The sequence below is a fragment of the Coregonus lavaretus genome (genome assembly GCF_964263955.1).
Source record: "Coregonus lavaretus genome assembly, chromosome: 8".
Classification (NCBI taxonomy): Eukaryota; Metazoa; Chordata; class Actinopteri; order Salmoniformes; family Salmonidae; genus Coregonus; species Coregonus lavaretus.
Window position 1 is genome coordinate 62,048,744 of NC_139995.1, and position 7,565 is coordinate 62,056,308.

Sequence of the window (7,565 nt, forward strand, 5' to 3'; positions counted from 1 at the left end):
GCTGGTATGTTAGGGAAACATTCTCCCAGCAACATATAACACACAGACAGCTGGTATGTTAGGGAAACATTCTCCCAGCAACATATAACTCACAGACAGCTGGTATGTTAGGGAAACATTCTCCCAGCAACATATAACACACAGACAGCTGGTATGTTAGGGAAACATTCTCCCAGCAACATATAACTCACAGACAGCTGGTATGTTAGGGAAACATTCTCCCAGCAACATATAACTCACAGACAGCTGGTATGTTAGGGAAACATTCTCCCAGCAACATATAACACACAGACAGCTGGTCTGTTAGGGAAACATTCTCCCAGCAACATATAACACACAGACAGCTGGTATGTTAGGGAAACATTCTCCCAGCAACATATAACACACAGACAGCTGGTATGTTAGGGAAACATCCTCCCAGCAACATATAACTCACAGACAGCTGGTATGTTAGGGAAACATTCTCCCAGCAACATATAACACACAGACAGCTGGTATGTTAGGGAAACATTCTCCCAGCAACATATAACTCACAGACAGCTGGTATGTTAGGGAAACATTCTCCCAGCAACATATAACACACAGACAGCTGGTATGTTAGGGAAACATTCTCCCAGCAACATATAACACACAGACAGCTGGTATGTTAGGGAAACATTCTCCCAGCAACATATAACACACAGACAGCTGGTATGTTAGGGAAACATCCTCCCAGCAACATATAACTCACAGACAGCTGGTATGTTAGGGAAACATTCTCCCAGCAACATATAACACACAGACAGCTGGTATGTTAGGGAAACATTCTCCCAGCAACATATAACTCATGCCAGCAGTAAAATTAGATTTAAAAAACAGATAAAAATACATGTTAGGGAACAGGTTCAGCTGGTAGAGCACGCGCTTGTAACGCCAAGGTAGTGGGTTCGATCCCCGGGACCACCCATACACAAAAATGTATGCACGCATGACTGTAAGTCGCTTTGGATAAAAGTGTCTGCTAAATGGCATATTATCATATTATAATGATGGACTGTCATTTCTCTTTGCTTATTTCAGCTGTTCTTGCCATAATATGGACTTGGTATTTTACCAAATCGGGCTATCTTCTGTATACCCCCCCCCCCCCCCCCCATTTTTTTTATTTTGATTTGTTTAACAATTTGTATGGTTACTACATGATTCCAGATCCAAATCCACCTTATGGAACAGCGGGGACTGTGAACACACACACATAGACACATAAGCGCTAGCACGTGCACTCTAAACACACGCTCATTGTGATATTGTTGTATGGTGGTATTATACATGTTGTATTGTAGATATGTAGTGGTGTAATAATGTTATATGATGTATTGTTTTATCTTTTGTTTTATATGTAATGTAAGTGCCTTAATGTGTTTGGACCCCAGGAAGAGAAGCTGCTGCCTTGTAGTAATGGGGATCCATAATAAACCCCAGGAAGAGAAGCTGCTGCCTTGGCAATGCTGCCAACAAATGGTGAAATCCCTGAGCAGTTTCCTTCCTCTCCGGCAACTAGGAAGGAAGGACGCCTGTATCTTTCTATTGACTGGGTGTATTGATACACCATCTAAAGTGTAATTAATAACTTCACCATGCTCAAACGGATATTCAGTGTCTGTTTTTTGTTTTTTTAACCATCTACCAATAGGTGTCCTTCTTTGCGAAGCATTAGAAAACCTCCCTGGTCTTTGTGGTTGAATCTGTGTTTGAAATTCACTGCACGACTGAGGGACCTTACAGATAATTGTGCGGGGTACAGAGATGAGGTAGTCATTCAAAAATCATGTTAAACACTATTATTGCACATTTTTACTCCTGAATTTATTTAGGCTTGCCATAACAAAGGGGTTGAATACTTATTGACTCAAGACATTTCAGCTTTTCATTTTTAATTAATTTGTAAAAATTAAATTCCACTTTAACATTATGGGTTATTGTGTGTAGGCCAGTGACACAAAATCTCAATTTAATCCATTTTAAATGTATGATAAATTCAAGGGGTGTGAATACTTTCTGAAGGCACTGTACATCATAGATTTTAAAGAAATATATGGGAAAAAATGTCATGCTGTCATGAAGTCACGAGTGGGGAGCAGCACTGTACCTTTTCTTGGCAGGGCTGTAGGTCTGGGCCTCTCCTTAGCGTTAAGGCTGAGCCCCTCATCTTCACAGCAGGTGAGCATGACATGACCACAGGGGTACCCCAGGTACTGGTGGGCATCACACCCTCTACCTTCAGCATGTAGAGCCAAGCCCAACGCACAACAACTGCAGCACACCTGGAGAGGAGCAGACACACACACAGCCAATTACATCTGTCACAGTGGTCCACTTCACTTCCCTCTCCTCCCTCTCCTCTCCTCTCCTCCCTCTCCTCTCCTCTCCTCTCCTCTCCTCTCCTCTCCTCTCCTCTCCTCTCCTCTCCTCTCCTCTCCTCTCCTCTCCTCTCCTCTCCTCTCCTCTCCTCTCCTCTCCTCTCCTCTCCTCTCCTCTCCTCTCCTCTCCTCTCCTCTCCTCTCCTCTCCTCTCCTCTCCTCCCCTTCCTCTCCTCCCTCTCCCCTCCTCCCCCTCCCTCCCCTCTCATCTCTCTTAAACATGAGACAGAGCTGGTAATAAAATACTAAACCTGTCTGTTCAGGTCTCTGTTTACAGAGCAGTATCTGCCAAGAGATAAACCTGTCTGTTCAGGTCTCGTGTAATATCAGCATGTTGTCCTGTGGGGGTGGGGCTACAGATACTGGACCTATCAGCATGTTGTCCTGTGGGGGTGGGGCTACAGATACTGGACCTATCAGCATGTTGTCCTGTGGGGGTGGGGCTACAGATACTGGACCTATCAGCATGTTGTCCTGTGGGGGTGGGGCTACAGATACTGGACCTATCAGCATGTTGTCTGGTGGGGGTGGGGCTACAGATACTGGACCTATCAGCATGTTGTCTGGTGGGGGTGGGGCTACAGATACTGGACCTATCAGCATGTTGTCTGGTGGGGGTGGGGCTACAGATACTGGACCTATCAGCATGTTGTCTGGTGGGGGTGGGGCTACAGATACTGGACCTATCAGCATGTTGTCCTGTGGGGGTGGGGCTACAGATACTGGACCTATCAGCATGTTGTCCTGTGGGGGTGGGGCTACAGATACTGGACCTATCAGCATGTTGTCTGGTGGGGGTGGGGCTACAGATACTGGACCTATCAGCATGTTGTCTGGTGGGGGTGGGGCTACAGATACTGGACCTATCAGCATGTTGCCTGGTGGGGGTGGGGCTACAGATACTGGACCTATCAGCATGTTGTCCTGTGGGGGTGGGGCTACCTTGCCAAACATGTCAGTTGTCATTCCTTCCTGTATGGTGTTCCATATCCCCCATTGACCATTCGATTCAATAATAACAAACACGCTTGACATGGCCAATGAAATCCGCGCCTTGCTGGAAGCAACGCCTTCCACAGCTGATAAGCGCGAGGCTCTGAATAATTTCTTCAAATATTCTGCCGATCTCCAATCTGTTTTATTTGATTGTCACTCTCAGTATATAAGCTATGTGAATCCATTTAGCAGCTTATCATATGGCATGCATCGCCAATGCAGCCATAGGCCTCCAGTATGCCTAATAGCCGAATCCATTAATTTGAAGGGATGTCCACATACTAGTGTATATACAGTGCATTCGGAAAGTACTCAGACCCTTGACTTTTTCCACATTTTGTTACGTTACAGCCTTATTCCTAAATGGATTCAATAGTTTTTTTTCCTCATCAATCTGTGCACAATACCCAATAATGACAAAGCAAAAACTGGTTTTTAGACATTTTTGATTTTTTCTTTAAATAACTGAAATATCACATTTATGTAAGTATTCAGACCCTTTACTCAGTACTTTGTTGAAGCACCGTTTGGCAGCAATTACAGCCTCAAGTCTTCTTGGGTATGACGCTACAAGCTTTGCACACCTGTATTTGGGGAGTTTCTCCCATTCTTCTCTGCAGATCCTCTCAAGCTCTGTCAGGTTGGATGGGGAGCGTCGCTGCACAGCTATTTTCAGGTCTCTCCAGAGATGTTCAATTGGGTTCAAGTCCGGGCTCTGGCTGGGCCACTCAAGGACATTCAGAGACTTGTCCCGAAGCCACTCAAGCGCTGTCTTGGCTGTGTGCTTAGGGTCATTGCCCCGATCCTGACTAGTCTTCCAATCCCTGCCGCTGAACAAAATCCCCACAGCATGATAGTGCCACCACCATGCTTCACCGTAGGGATGGTGCCAGGTTTCCTCCAGACGTGACACTTGGCATTCAGGCCAAAGAGTTCAATCTTGGTTTCTCATGGTCAGAGTTTTTAGGTGCCTTTTGGCAAACTCCAAACAGGCTGTCATGTGCCTTTTACTGAGGAGTGGCTTCCGTCTGGCCACTCTACCATAAAGGCCTGATTGGTGGAGTGCTGCAGAGATGGTTGTCATTCTGGAAGGTTCTCCCATCTCCACAGAGGAACTCTAGAGCTCTGTCAGAGTGACCATTGGGTTCTTGGTCAACCACCCTGACCAAGGCCCGTCTCCCCCCGATTGCTCAGTTTGGCCGGGCGGCCAGCTCTAGGAAGAGTCTTGGTGGTTCCAACTTCTTCCATTTAAGAATGATGGAGGCCACTGTATTATTGGGGACCTTCAATGCTTCAGAAATATTTTGGTACCCTTCCCCAGATCTGTGCCTCGACACAGTCCTGTATCGGAGCTCTACGGACAATTCCTTCGACCTCATGGCTTGGTTTTTGTTCTGACATGCACTGTCAACTGTGGGACCTTATATAGACAGGTGTGTGCCTTTCCAAATCATGTCCAATCAATTGAATTTACCACAAGTGTACTCCAATCAAGTTGTAGAAACATCTCAAGGATGATCAATGGAAACAGGATGCACCTGAGCTCAATTTCAAGTCACATAGCAAAGGGTCTGAATATTTATGTAAATAAGGTATTTCCGTTTTTCTTTATTTTTTTTTATACATTTGCTAAAATTTCGAAGAACCTGTTTTCGCTTTGTCATTATGGGGTATTGTGTGTAGATTGATGAGGTAAAACATGTATGTAATCAATTTTAGAATAAGGCTGTAACGTAACAAAATGTGGAACAAGTCAAGGGGTCTGAATACTTTCGGAATGCGCTGTACATACTGTACATATATATATATATATATACAGAGAGGGAAAAAAGTATTTGATCCCCTGCTGATTTTGTACCAAGTACTAAGTCATGTTTTGCAGAGGGGTCAAATACTTATTTCCCTCATTAAAATGCAAATCAATTTATAACATTTCTGGATTTTTTTGTTGTTATTCTGTCTCTCACTGTTGAAATAAACCTACCATTAAAATTATAGACTGATCATTTCTTTGTCAGTGGGCAAACGTACAAAATCAGCAGGGGATCAAATCCTTTTTTCCCTCCCTGTATTATTCCTATTTAGTGGCCCCATAGGACTCTGGTCTAAAGTAGTGCACTATATAGGGAATAGGGTGTCATAGGGCTCTGGTCTAAAGTAGTGCACTATATAGGGAATAGGGTGTCATAGGGCTCTGGTCTAAAGTAGTGCACTATATAGGGAATAGGGTGTCATAGGGCTCTGGTCTAAAGTAGTGTACTATATAGGGAATAGGGTGTCATAGGGCTCTGGTCTAAAGTAGTGTACTATATAGGGAATAGGGTGTCATAGGGCTCTGGTCTAAAGTAGTGCACTATATAGGGAATAGGGTGTCATAGGGCTCTGGTCTAAAGTAGTGCACTATATAGGGAATAGGGTGTCATAGGGCTCTGGTCTAAAGTAGTGCACTATATAGGGAATAGGGTGTCATAGGGCTCTGGTCTAAAGTAGTGCACTATATAGGGAATAGGGTGTCATAGGGCTCTGGTCTAAAGTAGTGCACTATATAGGGAATAGGGTGTCATAGGGCCCTGGTCTAAAGTAGTGCACTATATAGGGAATAGGGTGTCATAGGGCTCTGGTCTAAAGTAGTGCACTATATATGGAATAGGGTGTCATATGGCTCTGGTCTAAAGTAGTGCACTATATAGGGAATAGGGTGTCATAGGGCTCTGGTCTAAAGTAGTGCACTATATAGGGAATAGGGTGTCATAGGGCTCTGGTCTAAAGTAGTGCACTATATAGGGAACAGGGTGTCATAGGGCTCTGGACTAAAGTAGTGCACTATATAGGGAATAGGGTGTCATAGGGCTCTGGTCTAAAGTAGTGCACTATATAGGGAATAGGGTGTCATAGGGCTCTGGTCTAAAGTAGTGCACTATATAGGGAATAGGGTGTCATAGGGCTCTGGTCTAAAGTAGTGCACTATATAGGGAATAGGGTGTCATAGGGCTCTGGTCTAAAGTAGTGTACTATATAGGGAATAGGGTGTCATAGGGCTCTGGTCTAAAGTAGTGTACTATATAGGGAATAGGGTGTCATAGGGCTCTGGTCTAAAGTAGTGCACTATATAGGGAATAGGGTGTCATAGGGCTCTGGTCTAAAGTAGTGCACTATATAGGGAATAGGGTGTCATAGGGCTCTGGTCTAAAGTAGTGCACTATATAGGGAATAGGGTGTCATAGGGCTCTGGTCTAAAGTAGTGCACTATATAGGGAATAGGGTGTCATAGGGCTCTGGTCTAAAGTAGTGCACTATATAGGGAATAGGGTGTCATAGGGCCCTGGTCTAAAGTAGTGCACTATATAGGGAATAGGGTGTCATAGGGCTCTGGTCTAAAGTAGTGCACTATATATGGAATAGGGTGTCATATGGCTCTGGTCTAAAGTAGTGCACTATATAGGGAATAGGGTGTCATAGGGCTCTGGTCTAAAGTAGTGCACTATATAGGGAATAGGGTGTCATAGGGCTCTGGTCTAAAGTAGTGCACTATATAGGGAACAGGGTGTCATAGGGCTCTGGACTAAAGTAGTGCACTATATAGGGAATAGGGTGTCATAGGGCTCTGGTCTAAAGTAGTGCACTATATAGGGAACAGGGTGTCATAGGGCCCTGGTCTAAAGTAGTGCACTATATAGGGAATAGGGTGTCATAGGCTCTGGTCTAAAGTAGTGCACTATATAGGGAATAGGGTGTCATAGGGCTCTGGTCTAAAGTAGTGCACTATATAGGGAATAGGGTGCCATAGGGCTCTGGTCTAAAGTAGTCCACTATAAGGAAACTGGGATGACAGCTTCCTATCTCCATATGGAACCATTCTCAGGTTCTGAAGGATTCTTGGAAGTCCAATATTAAGTTTGGCATTTCCTTACTGCTAGATTATCAGAGATTGGGATTTGGTCCTAGTCCAATAAACTCCAGTAAACTCACCGACCTTCGTCTGAACTCCACAAAATCCCTGAGTTGGCATGAGGGTCTGAAACTGGAATATGACCGCCAAATGGCAGGGTGCCAACTACTGAAATATGACGGCCAAAACACAACTGCATGCCTCAGGATGTTTAAACAGAGTCCCAAATGACACACTCTTTTACTGCACTACGTTTTGACCAGTGGAATAGGGTATCTATA